This window comes from Hemicordylus capensis, chromosome 2 (genome assembly GCF_027244095.1).
Source record: "Hemicordylus capensis ecotype Gifberg chromosome 2, rHemCap1.1.pri, whole genome shotgun sequence".
Lineage (NCBI taxonomy): Eukaryota > Metazoa > Chordata > Lepidosauria > Squamata > Cordylidae > Hemicordylus > Hemicordylus capensis.
Window position 1 is genome coordinate 36,939,300 of NC_069658.1, and position 16,512 is coordinate 36,955,811.

The 16,512-nt window shown below is 41.3% G+C and overlaps 1 protein-coding gene across 4 annotated transcripts in view; it reads left to right on the forward strand.

Moving 5' to 3' along the window:
* Positions 1-16,512, forward strand: part of MAP3K1 (mitogen-activated protein kinase kinase kinase 1) — a 98,301-nt gene that overhangs the window by 32,228 nt on the left and 49,561 nt on the right. The window contains exon 1 of one of the 4 annotated variants that reach the window (XM_053299311.1): positions 8,459-8,581. The exons of the other annotated variants lie outside the window; for them this stretch is intronic. The gene's annotated coding sequence lies outside the window, so the exon portion shown is untranslated. Of the gene's footprint in view, positions 1-8,458; positions 8,582-16,512 lie in introns of those variants that run through there. 4 annotated transcript variants of the gene reach the window in all.

A 16,512-nucleotide genomic window follows, 5' to 3' on the forward strand; every position in this document is an offset into this window, starting at 1 on the left:
GTAGCCAGCCCCAAAGAGCGCACAGATGCTCTGTGCGGGGTCAGCTTGTATTAGCTAATCCATGATTTAAATAACATCAAAATAGTGTGCTAACCTTGAGTTTTCCAGGAGATTTTAAAGTTTGTAACTTCACAAATAGGTATGTGGGTGTGCGCACTACTATATTAATACACATATTTCAAAAGTAATTGTGTACAGAATGATTTCGTGTTTGGGGCGCCAACAGTATTGGAAGAATTCCTTTCATCCATTGTAGTAATCGGCATACAACATACTTTTCACTCAGAGTTGTAACATTGTACACATTCGTTGTATAAATTGTCAGAATTTATCCCCACCCCCACTTTCTTAAGACAGGTGTAATCTCCTTTCAAATAAAAATGAAAGGCAGCTTTTCAGGATTGCATTCTATTCTTATGGATGGCTAACTATGGAGAAAAGAATAAAACTGAAATATCAGTATTTTAGTATCAATCTAATAATCCAGAGTTGGGATCCAAATTGTGAGTAGCTGTTCCACTTGTGCAAAGAGGAGGGCTCCTAAACCCTTCCACCTGTCGCTCCCTACTACCCCAGTAGCTCTCCCCAAGATGGGGAGGTTCTCTAGAGTGGTGTTCCCATAAGGCATGAGGGGATGCCATCAGAATGACTTTGCCCCTGCCCTCATGAGCAAGTGAAAGGACTATCTCCTCACACATGAGGGTGATCCTCAGCTAATATATTTTGTAGCTGTTGGTTATAGGTGCTGAGGAATTATAATACTAAGTTTGTTTGAAGACTGCATTTCAAAGTGGCATTTTCACCCCAGGCTGAGCTTCCACTAGGACATGGTCTTAAATCTTCCAGGAACTAGCCTGACACTGCTTCTCCAGATTCCAGTAGACATTCATGTCAGTTAGTGCTTCATTTAGACTCAATCAGTGGCTGTGGTTTTGCTTCCTTTCAAGATGTAATTATTTGGAAAACTTAAATCTCATAAACTCAGTTGTCGGATATTTTTCTTTCATGCTTTCACTGTTTGTACCATAGCCCAGTGTAATATTGTATGTAAAGAATCTGCAGCAGTTAGCTTGTGGAAAGCAGTTGAGCAAATACTGTAAATATGACAAATAGAATCTAAAACTGCAGGAGCTTCCTCTCTTCAGAGTTAAGAACTTCTGATAAATATTAAGAAAGCTTTGCGGGTGGGGTGGGAAGATCCTTATTTTCTTGTGCTCATCAATTAAATCACATTTTTTACCTTGCAATTTCAAGAAATTATGAAGCTACCTGTATAACTATGCTTATATTTGGTGTTGGATTAAATACACACATGGCTTGTGTGACATCTTCTTGACTCTCTTACTGAAAACTGCCAAGACTTTATGATCAGCAGTTTCAAAGACTCTGGAATAAAATATAAAAAGATAAATAGAACAATTACCTCTGTCAATCTGGTTACAGACATTTGCTGTGCATGGGGTGGGGATGCTAAAGCTAGGTGGGCAGTATTCCAGGAAACCAATAGCTTCTGAGGTTACTTAAATTACACTTACTATCTGTTCCACCACCTTTCTCCAGGACTGGAGACAAACAAGCAACTGACATCAAAATGTAGTAAGCAAGGAACATAGGAAACTGCCATATACTGAGTCAGACCATTGGTCTATCTAGCTCAGTATTGTCTTCAGACTGGCAGCGGCTTCTCCAAGGTTGCAGGCAGGAATCTCTCTCAGCCCTCTCTTGGAGAAGCCAGGGAGGGAACTTGAAACCTTCTGCTCAATATCTTGCAGTGCTCACACATCAAGTCTCCCATTCATATGCAACCAGGGCAGACCCTGCTTAGCTATGGGGACAAGTCATGCTTGCTACCACAAGACCAGCTCTCCTCTCCTAGCCTGAACAATTTCAGGCTAGAATGCTAGTTTAATAAAGGAGAGGTATTGTCAGTCTCAGCTGGTAGAGAACCTGACTCTGATTTTAATCAGCAAAGATTGGCACAGACTTAGTCCACAAGTGGGCACCTGAATACCTTCAAGCATCTCTTCAGCACTAGTAAACATCTTACAGCTGAAACCAATCCAAATAAACAAGACAAGACCAAGTCTGATACCTCAAACGATGACTTTGCAGATTGCCAGTTCAGTGTAACAAGGGTTGTCATGACTTGTTCAATATGAAATGCTATTTATTTATTTATTGTTAAATTTGTATACCACCTTACATTAAAACAATCTCAAGGCAGTTTATGAAACATTTAAAACAATATAAGACTATAAAAGTTACACAATAAAAATATTAAATTGGAATATAAAAACAAAAAAGCATATACAATATGGCCATAATATACAGAGCAACAGCAACAAAAACACTCATATAAAAATCTGGGTAAAAAGCCAAGATTTCACTTGCTTTCTAAAAACTGTGATGGAGACTGAGGTGCCGATGCCCACCAGGAGAGGATTCCAAAGTCTAGGGGAAATAACTGAGAAGGACCTGTCCCTGTGCATGACAGCCAAGCCACCCTCATTGTCAGCACGCAGAGCCTCCCTCGATAACCTCATCAAGCGGGCAGAAACCCTTGGGAGTAGGTGGTCCCTCAGGTATCCAGGGCCCAAACCATCAAGGGTTTTAAAGGTCAAAATCAGCACCTTAAATTGCACCTGGGGGGAAATTGGCAGCCAATGTAGCTCTTTCAAAATGCAATATGATCCCAGCAGGCAGGTCTGGATAAAACCTAGCTGCCACATTTTGTACAAGCTGCAGTTTCCAAACATTCTTCAAGGGCAGCCCCACGTGGAGTGTGTTACAGTAATCCAGCTATGTCGTGACTTAAGGCATGAGTAACTGTGGCCAGATCTGCCTTCTCGAGAAGGAGATGCAGCTGGTACACTAGCTGAAGCTGTGCAAAGGCACCCCTGGCCACTGCCTCCCCCTGAATTTCCAAAAGCAGAGCCAGGTCCAGCAATAACCCCAAGCTGCACACCTGCTTTTTCGAGGGGTGTGCAACCCCAGCCAGAACTGGTTGAATTCCCTCATCCTGATTGGCTCTTCTACTGACCAACAGCAGCTTCGTCTTGCCTCGATTCAATCTCAGTTTATTAGCCCATATCCAACCCATCACTGCCTCCCTAGGATCAGGTGATAAGGAGAGATGGAACAGAGTGTCATCTGTTGATTGCTGACAACTCAGTCCAAGCCCAATCCCAGTGGTTTCATGTAGATGTTTAACAGCATGGGAGACAAAATCAAATCCTGCACCACCCTACAGGCCAATGGCCAAGGAGCCAAGCAGTAGTCCCCCAGGACTGAAGCCACTCCAAAGCAGTATCTCCAATCCCTGTACTCAAGAGGCGGTCCAGAAGGATACCATGGTCGATGGTATTGAATGCCACTGAGAGGTCCATCAGAACCCTATCAAGCTCATGGAGTAGGTCATCCACTAGAGCAGTGTTTCTCAACCTTTTTGGGGTCAAGGACCAGTAAATTATTTGTGTGCAGTTTCAAGGACCACTACATTCTTCGTGTGCTGTTTCCCGGACCAGAAGTTAGTAAAGGGGTTTCAAGTTTAAGTTTGTTTGTTTAACAGACTTCTATAGCGCCCAAAACTTGCATCTCTGGGCAGTTTACAATTAAAATAATAATATGAGAATTAAAATAATTACAATTGGAATAATTTAAAAACAAACATTAAACTATAAATCAGGGGTTCTCAACCTTGGGTCCCCAGATGTTGGTGGGCTTCAACTCCATAATGGCATAATTACAAAAATGTCTGGAACTGAAGCCCACCCTAGACCATCATTCCATCCCCATACAGAAGAATCTTCCCTTTTCCTTCATAAAAAAGGCAATTACAATTACAGAAAAGGCAATAATTACAGAAAATTACAAAAACGTCTGAAACAAATAATATATAATTATTGTTTTATAATATTATAGTATTATATTATAATATTATATTATATATTTTTTCCTTTTGTTTTGTTTTTGTTTTTAATTATTGTATTTATTGCTTTTTAATCTTCTTGTAAACTGCCCAGAGACGTAAGTTTTGGGTGGTGTAAAAATATGACAAATAAATAAATTATAATATAATTATAAATGCACTATGCTTAAGTTAATTTGCAACCCAGAAGGTCTGTGAGAACTATGAAGCATGTGTTGTGCTTATTTTTATTTATTTAGAAATGCATTATATGTCCAAGCTGGTTGGACATGTCCAAAAGCATCACTCTCACTATTTACACTGTATGTTATAAATCAGCATGATTCTGTAATGATATGAATGTTAAGGAGGCCCTGCACATGCTGATTCGCCCCCAGCCCCTCACCCCCCAGGGATGGCCATGCTATTACCTTGCCCAAAAAGGGAAGGTTAGAAATAGGTATATAGTTGTCCAGGTTGGAGGGATCAAGGGAGGGCTTTTTAAATAATGTTCTTACCATCTCCTCCTTGAGGCATGATGGTATCTTATCCTCCCTTAATGAAACATTGGTTATTGCTTAAATAGCTTGCTAGAATGAGATTCATTTTTGGAAATGTGCATTCTAAAAAATGTAATTCACTGTATTAGATAAGTGGCAGTCCTGGTGTTGAGAATAGCATGGTTATTAATCCTCCCCCCTGCCCCCAGCACCACCAAATAATGAATAGGAAGAACACCCATGCAAGAGATTTTGGTCTGGAAGACATTCTTGCATATCCAGCAAATGCCTTGGGCTAGTAACAAGTATACATAACCTGCTGTTTTGTTTTGTTTTTTAAAAAGCTTTGTATACAAAATGGTTGTACTTGTTTTAAGTAGCTCTCCTGCAGTCCAGGTAAATTGTCTGCAAAGAGTTTAAAAACCAGTGTGGTGATATGGCTCGTGTGTCATGCTTGTACAGGGGATTCTGCTCAAATTCCTGCTCAGCTGTAAAGCTCACTGAGAAACCTTAGACTGACTGGACCAACTTCCAGGCTGCTTTTGAGGATATTGTGGGATAACCATTATGTTTACCTTCCTCAGATGTGATGAACATTTGATTATATTATGTTGAATTTAGGTTAGGAGAAGTTTTGTTTCCAACTTATATAAATGTGTTTAGGCTTCAATAAGCATAACTTCTGTAAGAAGTCTGAAATTGTACAAAACTGGGAACCTGTCTGTGTCCCACTTTAAAACTAACAAATACTGGGAAGTGTCAGCAATACTCGGGCAAATAAAAAAATAAATGAAGTGTATTAAATATTTTTTGGCAAAAGGCTAAATATCTCCCAAATGACTAGTTTTAAGGAAAATTTATAGGGGATATGTTCTTAAGGATTTATGATTTTTCTTTATACACAGCTTTGCTTTAAGAAAAAATAGAGGGACTTAAATTGGGTTAAAGAAGAAAGAAATATGTCCTAACTCCTTTCCAACTGAATGTTCTTGGAGACTGTTGAAAAGAAATCAGAGTTCATCCCACATGGCCTGCATTCATAAAGTAGATTGGGAGTGCCAAAAATGTCCTGAAATTAAACTAGAGAGTTGGGGCCCTCCCTCCTTATTGTAAATAATGGAACAGCCTTCTTTGTGCATACCTGCTGAAGTATTTGTGTATAATATGTGTAAATATAAAAAATCTAAATGCAGACTGGCATTCACTCTGTAAACTACTAGTAACATACATCTAGTAGTAAAAGTGTGCAAATGCACACACACACATACTCTTCATACGTAGAGTAGAGAGCATGTTTGTGGGAAAACATCTCATTTGGGCTAGGCAATCCATACCTGCCAACATTCTTGTATTTCTCTATCACTACCATACATAATGTTATGTGTAGAGTTAAAAATATGAGCAGACCCTTGCTTGATCAGAACACAGGTCCATCTATTCCAGCAGCCTTTTACCAAAGGTGGCCATTAAGGTGCTGTTGGGAAGCTCTGAAGGTCATTGTGGCTCCGTCTTCCAAAATCTTTTTCTCCCACTCTAGCTCAGTCATTTATGTTGCTTGATGAACAGCAGTGTGTCAAAAACACAGTGACAATGTTCAGTGAACATCACACAGATCAATTGCTTAGCTTTTGTTTTTGTGCTTTGAGTTCACCAGTATATAAGTATTTTGAGGAAGTGTGAGTGCTCAGGGTTTTTTTGTTTGTTTGTTTTGTTTGTTTTGTTTTAAAGCTTTGCATGTAAGCAGCTGCCTTGAGGATGGGATGGTAATTTTTTTAGTCTTAATTTCTGGAAGAGGCATGAACGTTTTCCTAGATCTTATTAATGGATCAGAATGGATGTATTTAGAAATGATTTCCTGAGGCAGCCCTAGTATTCTAAAAAGAAGGAATAGCACTTTGTAGCTGCTGTGTTTTCATCATGAGCAGCATGGACGTCATGGCCACTTCATTAAAGTGGTATTTTCCTTTTTAGAGAAATTCTATGGACAACATTGTAAAAATAGTGGTAAACACATTGTTATTTTACATATTTGGTCCTCCCTCCCTGCAAGCAGTTCAGAGCAATGTACCAGAAGCCCCCCACCCCACCCCAAACACTTTATCCTTATAACAACCATGTGATGTAGGTTAGGCTGAGATAGTGACTGGCCCAGGTTCATGGTTGAGTATGGATTTGAATCTGGGTCTTCTTTCTCTTTGTCCAGTATTCGGACCACTATTACTACTGTAATAGAAGGTATTGGGAATGAAAGTAGAACTTGCCATTTTTCCAAGCCTTTGGCTGTGCAGTGGGGATCCCACCAAACTTCTTAGTTTAGATGCTCTGTCAAAGTGTGCCATGTTCTATATTTTGCTTTGATATTTTAGGTCTGGATACTGAGTTACTGAAAAGGCTAGAAAGATGAAAGGGATTCCCCCCCCCTAGATCCGGTTGGCAATTGTAAATCATAGATCCACTTGCCCATTTCAAACAGAATTAAATTTGGGCATGGAGTATCTTTCTGTTGGTATCTGTAGATAAAACATGACATAAGTACCCTATTAAATACACTAGTTGGTATGACCTGTTATGTCTTGTCAGTGTTTGAATAGGATCAAAACAGCTGTTTGGGCTCTTAAGAAAGGGCTAGTGCACTGGAATTGTTGGCTTTTTAACTTTGAACAGCTGACCCCTGTGCCATAGACAAAAGTGCTTTTGAAACTTCCTCAGTTCTAAAAGTAATTTGCCATGTGGCATCTGGAGCTGCTGCTTGAGAAAAACAAGTATAAAGCTCTCTTGGACTCACGGAAATACGGTAGTTCCACATTTCTTTGGATCTTGGCCAGTTAGAGCTCTAATTGGTAGATTGAATTCCTGTATTAGTTCTGTTTAAACCCAAGAATTAATATATGTGAAACTCCTGATGCACTATTTGTGTAGTAGTGGTTTCTACATGCATGCACAAACCAGGAAGTTCCCACAGCTGCCATAAAGGGGCCCCACTTGTATTGCTGAATGTTATGTTAGCTTTAATGCCTCCATGACACATGCATTATTACAAAATTGTAATTATGCAGGTTGACTGAACTATTGCTATGGGAAGTGTAACTTTGGAGTTCCAGGCATGTGTGAAAAATCTCTAACATAACATCAGTATTATAATTACTTGCATTTAGATTAACAACTTTGTAAAGATGGCTTATGAGTTTTTGTAATCCTGCATTTTTCCCCCTTGGCCTTATACTTGCACATTAACATTTTTACCATGCAAAATTAAAAATCTAGCAGTCTTTCCTTGGAGTAAAACATTTTGAAGTTGTTCATTGAACTGGCCTCCTGTGTGTGTTAGTTTATTTATTTAATAAATTGTTGCTGCAGTTTATAAGTTTATGTGGCAGCATTATTTTAGTAAGAGAAACTCCAGTATTTTAAGGAACTGGTACTCCCTGGGTTTCAATTCACCATATTTTATAGACTCTGTTATAGGTTTGCAGTAATCAGGATGCCTTTATTACATATTGTGAGTTGTATTGGAAGTAATAAAAGGACCATGTTAGCATGTAGGAATTTTAATTAAACGAGAGCCAATCTTGTTGCCTTCTGATTTTTTAAAACATTTTTTGCAGCCCCACAGAGGCATAATGTTACCTCTAAAGTTACTTTAGCTGATTGTAAACAACATTGAATAATGTTGAATAATGTCTGTAGGTATTTACAGCTGGAAGTATTCAAATTGGTTTGCGATGATTGGTTTGCTACAGATGGCATTGAGCTATTGAAATTATCATTCACTAAATTTGGTAAAATATTTGTTACTGAATATGAGCTGGCAATGGGTACAAATATTGTTAAATAGCCATTTATAGGACTTGGCTAATGAACTGACATTTTAAATATGGAAAACAAAGCTATAATTAAAGTCTTTTGCTTTCAGAGGCTTGATCAAGTTCTCTGTGCTTTGCTTTTGCTTACTGTGTATCTTCTTCCATTCCTTTCTACTTTTGGCAGATTCCACTAGAGGTGGATTGGGCCTATGATGGTGGGTGGATGGGTGACCCAGCCAACACGATACATGAAGAAATGCTAGAAATACCAGTGGAATGAATGTTTCCTCTTCACTGGACTTATCCTACAGAGTATGTGGAGTGGGATAGACACCCGATACTGCAGTTGCCACACTAGGAAATATTGGATGGTAAGGAAGAGTGTTTAAGGATAAAGTAATAGAAAGCTTTATGAAATTTGGAGATTCAGCAGGAGTTACTGAAATATGTAATGATTATTGAGAAAATTTTACTCTTTTTAAAGCAGGATAATTATTACAAAGATTTATTTTTCTTAATCTAGGGTGTGTGGGGAGAGGGAGTGCTCCAATATCCAATAGTGGTTACCATAAGCAGCGAATCACGTTTTATCTCATCTTGTTCTCCCAACACATTTCAAAAACCTTTTGAAAAAGAGAATTTTAATTATATTAAACCACCTTTGAAACCTGAGTGATGACAATGACCTGAGTATATATAGTTTGGGAGTAATACTAGATTTCAAGATCCTTCTTCAAACAATTTGAACATGTGGCATAGTGCTCATATGATCTTATTTCATATGGTAGTAATATCGTATTTGCTAGGCTACATTTAGCTATTTTACTAGCCTGCTGGTGCAAACACTCACCCATCGCATATTACAGTCATCTGTAGCACACTGATGGTCTACACTGGGGAGGGGGAAGGACCAATCCTTTTTTGTTTAATAAGTGCCCCCACTTGGTCCCCTGAAGGCAATTCTTCCTTGCCATAAGTGTGTACTGTCCCACTTTTCTCACCATGGGGAGAAGTGGATGCTGTCAAAGATAGGGTTAAAGACCCATTCATTCTTGACAGAAAATCGGCTACATTTCCTGAAACAATTTTATCACAAAGTATTTGAGGGGTAAGGTTTCCTCTGCAACAGGGATTCTCAATCTTGGGTCCCCAGATGTTGGGCTAGAACTCCCATCATCCCCCGGTCACCAGAGCCATTGCCCATAGTGGCTGTGAATGATGTCTATTTCAGCTCTTGCATGCACACTTCATATGCAGGAGTCCTGCATGTGTGTCTCCTACACCCCCACCCCCCATAGTGTACTTTAAAATTGACCCTGGGAGTTGAGTTTTATGTGAATAAATTCCGTCATGGAAAATGGCTTTAGTTGACTGAATTGTTTGAAGGTGTTAATCATTCACCTGTTGTCTGGTTACTTTCAAATGGTAACTTTCTTCTGTGCTTTTGAAGTTGTCCATCAGCCTCTAGTGGACAAGCCTGTCACACATGACCATTCAGTTGTCTCTGAATTAATATTTTTTTACTGGAGCTTCATCTATAGAGATGTGAGAGATAATCTTTGTTGGAGAGGATGTGCTATTGAAAGCATGTACCTACATATTGTTGCTTTCTCAGGCTCAGAACTACAGATATGAGCTGAGAAGGAATGTCACCCAAGCTCAGCGTAACATCATAGACAAGACTCTCCCCTCCTCTTTGGAGGAGGGATAGTTTGGGTGCCAAAATTGTAGACTCCCAGTATTGAAGAGATGGGTACAAGAGCAACAAGTTCATGTTACAATAAGGCATACAGACAGGACATGCTTTGATATTAGGTTCACCTGTGCTTAACCAATATCCTTAGCTATGGATACTTTGCTCCTGTTCTGAATATCCAGCCTGCCCTTTTTAGTAAGTAAAATTGTTCTTCTCCCAGTAGCTGGGATTGGGGTAAGACTTCCAAATTGAATCGAAGAGTCTAATTGATTTTTGATTCAATTCAAATCTATTCAGATTTTTTTTTAAAAAAAAACCAACAACGCTAGGGGTACCAAAGTGAGTTGGGTGGTGGGCCAGCATGGGATGCTACCCACCACCCAACCCACGTAGCAGTTGGGCATTGGGTTGATTTTTGGTAAATGTTTTTTGATTGATTTTTGGTAAATGTAGATCAGGTCTCCCTAGAGCAGGTCATTGATCTGGAATGACCCAGATAAAATTTTTAAAATTCACCAAAAATCAACAAAGTGGACAACGGTTATCTGGGTTGGGTGGTGGGTGCCACCCATGGGTGACAATGGGATGTATGGAGTCCCCATTGTTTCCTATGGGTGAAGCAAGCTGCTGCACACCCCACAAGAAGCTCCAAGGGCTGGCATCACAAATCTAGTCAATACCCTCAAGGGTGACTTGATTTGAGGTTGAATCACTCAAACCAATCAGATCTGATTCAAATCGATTCAGCCATGAATCGATTCTCACATCTTTAGTTGGGATATAGTGGAACTAATTAACTTCAGCCTTTTTGAGACCTAAGAGAAATTTTGAGGAAACTTGACATTTATGGAACCCTGTATTAAATTACATAACATGAATGATGGCACTAGCAGGTATTAATTATGGATGTGAATATCTATCTATTTATTTGTTTGTTTTATATGCCGCCCTTCCAAAATGGCTCAGGGCAGTTTACAACAGAATAAAAACAATTAACAATTAAAATCAAAGCTATAAAAATAGAATAAAACCAATTAAACATTCAAACAGCGAAAAACTCTGGAAGGCCAGACCAAACAGATTGGTTTTAAGGGCTCTCCTGAAAGATAGTAATGAACTCAAATTATGGATTTCTGCCGGGAGTGCATTCCATAGCCCAGGAGCAGCTACAGAGAAGGCCCACCTGTGAGTTGCCACCAGACAAACCTGTGTTAACTGGAGACGGACCTCCTCAGATGACCTTAACGTGCAGTGGGGATCATGCAGAAGAAAGTGCTCTCTAAGATAACTCGGACCTAAGTCGTTCAGGGCTTTAAAGGTAATAACCAGCACTTTGTATTTTGCGCAGAAATGTATCAGCAGCCAGTGTAACTGTTTTAAGATGGGCATAATATGGTCTCTCCGGGTTACCCCAGAGACCAATCTGGCTGCTGCATTTTGAACTAACTGAAGTTTCCGAATTACGTACAAAGGCAGCATTGCAATAGAGTGCATTGCAGTAGTCAAGCCTGGAGGTTACCAGCTGATGCACCACTGTTTTGAGGTCATTCTCTTCAAGGAATGGGCAAAGCTGTCGAATCATAGAAAGCACTTCTGGCCATGGCCTCCACCTGAGATACCAAGGTGAGGCCTGGGTCCAGGAGTATTCCTGAGCTGTGCACTTGCTCCTTCTGGGGGGGTGTAACCCCATCCAGCACAGGAAGATCTAACTCACACCTCAGATTCTGAGCCCTCACAATGAGCACCTCCATCTTGCTTGGATTCAGCTTCAATTTGTTATCCCGCATCCAGCCCATTACTGCCTATAGGCAGGCATTTAGAGAATGAGTGCCATTTCCTGAAGATGAAAAGGAGAAGTAGATTTGAGTGTCTTCAGCATACTGATAACACCCAGCACCAAACCCCCGATGACCTCACCCAGCAGTTTCATCTAGATATTAAAAAGCATTGGTGACAGAATGGAGCCCTGAGGGACTCCATATAACAGCTCCTGTTTTGAGGAGCAACTGTCATGAAGCTCCACCATCTGGAATCTACCCAAGAGATAGGAGCAGAACCTCTGTAAAGCAATTCCCCCTATCCCCAGCTCCCCGAGGCGATCCAGAAGGATACCATGGTTGATGGTATTGAACACCACCAAGAGATCGAGAAGAACCAGCAGAGTCGCACTCCCTCTGCCGGTTCCCCGGTAAAGGTTATCCATCAGGCTGACCAGGGCTGCCTCAACCCCATAGCCAGCTCTAAAGCCAGTTTGAAATGGGTCTAGATAATCAGTTTCCTCCAAAACCGCCTGGAGCTGATCGGTCACCACCCTCTCAATCACCTTGCCCAACCAAGGGAAATTAGAGATTGGCATGTAACTATCCATCGCTAAGGGATCCAGGGAAGGCTTCTTAAGGAACAGTCTATTGCCTCCTTCAGACAAGGAGGCACCCTACCCTTCCTCAGCGATGCATTTATGATATTAATTAGGCCACCTCCAACAATCTCCCTGCTAGATAGAAGCAGCCAAGTCGGGCAAGGATCCAGAGAACAGGTGGTAGGCCGCTCAGTCTGAAGCAGCTTGTCCACATCCTCAGGAGTCACAGATTGAAACTGATCCAACCTAATACTGAAAGAAGGATTGTTGGACAGCTCCTCCATAGACCTTGCAGAAATAGTGGATTCCAAGTTGGCCCGAATACAGGATATCTAGTTGCCAAAGAACCCATTAAAAGCAACACAACAGAACGACCCCGGGACTGATTTGAAATAGAAGGAGCAGAGACTAAACTCCTCACAACCTGGGATAGCTCTGCTGAGCTTGAACCTGCAGTCGCAATGCGCGCAGACCAAAATTTCTTTTTCGCTGCACACACCACTATCGCATGAGTCTTCAAATGGGTCACATGCTGCATACTTTCAGATTCGAACCGAGTTCTCCTCCACTTGCATTCTAGTCACCTACCCAACCGCTTCAGCCCCTGCAACTCCTCAGTATACCAAGGGGCCATTTTTTAAGCAGGTCAGAAGGGACGCTTAGGAGCAATCATGTCTACTGCTCTGATGAGTTTCCTGTTCCAGGTTCCCACCAGAGCACTGACAGAATCACCAGCCGCACCAACATGAAAATCCTCCAAGGCCTTTTGAAATCCTACTGGGTCCAGCATCCTTTTTGGATGGACCATCCTAATAGGTCCACCACCCTTGCAGGGGTGGATTGTGGCTGTGAAACCAACCTTAATCAGGTAGTGGTCTGTCCATGACAATTGGGAAACCACAGGATCCCCCACCCACAGAACACCCGCCTGCAAACTACAATTTGTTGTAGTTGAAGTATTTCTATAGTAGAGGTATTTTATAAGTTCTATTTTTGTGGTGGAAACTTTTATAGCTCTGGTTAGGTTTATATGTATAAAGGTAGTGGCTGACAGCCAGACTGTTACTCATGAATATTCCATTGACTTTAATGGGGCATGTTATTACTAATTTGTCCTATTAATTTCAATGGGACTACATATGAGTAACTCAGTTGAGATGTCAGCCTCTCAAAGTATCTAATCCTTGAGACTCTGAGACTTGTGCTTTTAAATGTTTGTGCTTGTCATCGGTGGTGTAGTGGTTAGAGTGCTGGACTAGGACTGGGGAGACCCAAGTTCAAATCCCCATTCAGCCATGATACTTGCTGGGTGACTCCTAGCCAGTCTCTTCTCTCTCAGCCTAACCTACTTCACAGGGTTGTTGTGAGGAGAAACATAAGTATGTAGTACACTGGTCTGGGCTCCTTGGAGGAAGAGCAGGAGATAAAATGTAAAATAAAATTGAAAAAAAAATGGATTGAGTTTCACCAGTCATCTGTATAGGTTTTTTAAAACACATGCTTTTTATTTTTTACATCCATTTAATTGATCTTACAGAGACATTTGATAAGTCATAATTTTTGATCTTATTGTTCCAGCATAGGATAAATGGAGAACAATTTTCCATTTTAAAAGTCTACAGATTAACCTGTATATAGTGTATCAGCATAACCAGTGTCATAATCTCCCATGTCTGACATATCTGTAGGAATAATCTTCTACATATTTTCTTGCCATCAATATTGCCTATATTGATTTGCACATATAACACTTGTTCTGAGAGCCTTACACTGGTTGCCAGTTTATTTTTAGTTGAAATTCATGGTATTGGTTATTTCCTTTCAAGCCCCTTAATAGCTTGGGCCACAGATACTTAACAGACTGTCTTTTCTTAAGTGATTTCTACCCACCTGATCAGATCTGATGGGAGGGCCCTGTTCTACGTGCCTATGCCTGCCGTTGAGGGATTGTTGTCCTTATGGGGCAGGGCCTTATTTATTTATTTTATTTAAAATATTTCTGTACCATCCAAAACTTGTGTCTCTGGGCGGTTTATAGTGAGAATCATTTAAAACATCAAATCAATTAACAACTAAAATAATTTAAAACATTTTAAAAAACATTTAAAACCAAGTATTAAAATTTTTAAAACTATAATAATCTAATTAAAAGTCTGGGAGAATACATGTGTCTTCAATGCCTTTTTGAAAGTTGCCAGAGTTGGGGAGGCTCTTATTTCAACAGGGAGCGCATTCCAAAGTCCAGGGGCAGCAGTGGAGAAGGCCTGTTCACAAGTAGTCGCCAGATGAGTTGGCGGCACCCACAGGTGAACCTCTCTTCAGGTGATCTTAAGAGGCGGTGGAGCTCATGGTGAAGAAGACGTTCTCTTAAATACCCAGGGCCAAAGCTTTTTAGGACTTTATAGGCTATAACCAGCACCTTGTATTTTGCCTGGAAACGTATTGGCAGCCAGTGTAGTTCTTTCAACACAGGAGTAATATGGTCTCTCCTAGATGACACATAGACCAACCTGGCCGCGGCATTCTGGACCAGCTGCAGTTTCCAGACTACATACAAAGGCAGCCCTAAATACAGCGCATTGCAGTAATCCAGCCTAGAGGTTACCAGTATGTGTACTACCGTTTTGAGGTCGTTCATCTCAAGAAACACGCAGCTGGCGTATCAGCCGGAGCCGGTAAAAAGCATCTCTGGCCACCGCCTCAACCTTAAGCACCAGGGAGAGGTTCGGATCTAGAAGCACCCCCAGACTGCATACCTGTTCCTTCCGGGGGAGTGGGATCCCATCCAGAACCAGCAGATCAAAATAGTCTCCCGAGTTCCGAGCCCGCACAGTAAGTCTTATCTGGATTCAGTCTCAGTTTATTATCCCTCATCCAGCCCATTACTGCCTCCAGGCAGGCATTTAGGGAGTTTATGCCTTCTCCTGATGATGGAGAATAGATTTGGGTGTCATCAGCATATTGATAATACCGTGCATCAAATCTCCTGATGGATCTCTCTCAGTGGTTTCATGTAGATGTCAACATCAGAGACAATATGGAGCCCTGAGGGACACCATACAAAAGTTCAGATTTTGAAGAACAGTCTCCAAGATACACCATCTGATATCTTCCCGTGAGATAGGAGCGGAACCACTGCAAAGCAGTGCCTCCCACCCCCCAGTCCCCTCAGACGTTCCAGAATGATACTATGGTCAATAGTATAGAAAGCCGCCGAAATATCCAAAACGACCAACCAGGTCACACTCCCTCTGTCATTTCCCAATTGAAGATCATCCTTCAGGCCAACCAAGGCAGTCTCCACCCCATAGCCCTCCCGAAAGCCAGTTTGAAATGGATCTAGATTATCAGTTTCCTCCAAGACCGCCTGGAGCTGGGAGGCCACCACCTTCTCAATGACCTTGCCCAGCCATGGAAGATTGGAGAAAGGCCTGTAGTTGCTTAACTCTGCAGGATCCAAGGCAGACTTCTTCAGAAGCGGTCTAATGATTGCCTCCTTAAGACAAGAAGGCATCCTGCCCTCTCTCAGAGAAGCATTTATGATCTCTACCAGAGCCTCTACAACCCTTTCCCTGCCAGATATTATAAGCCATGTCGGGCAAGGATCAAGAGGGCAGGTGGTTGGCTGCACTATTCCAAGGGACTTGTCCACATCCTTATTTGTGACTTCCCTCAGGCTATGGAGCTCTCTCCCTGTGGTGATTTAAACCATGGCGTCCCAACATCCTGGAAACAGTTGAAAGCTGCCCTTTTTATTCTGGCTCTTGGTCAGGAACTATGAGAGCCTTGTTCCATTGCTGCTGTGGATTGGTTTGCCTGCTGTTGTTGATTTTGTTATAAGCATTCTTATTGTTTGTTGATACAAAATCTTGTATACTATCCTGGGGTGGTTAACTAAGGGAGATACAGATAAATATACTACTTCCATACTGCCTTAGGGATTTTGTGTGTATAGAAGTGTGTATACAGGGAGGAGAGCTGGTCTTGTGGAAGCAAGCATGACTTGTCCCCATAGCTAAGCAGGGTCTGCCCTGGTTGCATATGAATGGGAGACTTGATGTGTAAGCACTGCAAGATATTCACCTCGGGATGAAGCCGCTCTGGGAAGAGCAGAAGGTTTCAAGTTCCCTCCCTGGCTTCTCCAAGATAGGGCTGAGAGAGATTCCTGCCTGCAACCTTGGAGAAGCCACTGCCAGTCTGTGAAGACAAAACTTAGCTAGATAGACCAATGGTCTGACTCAATATAT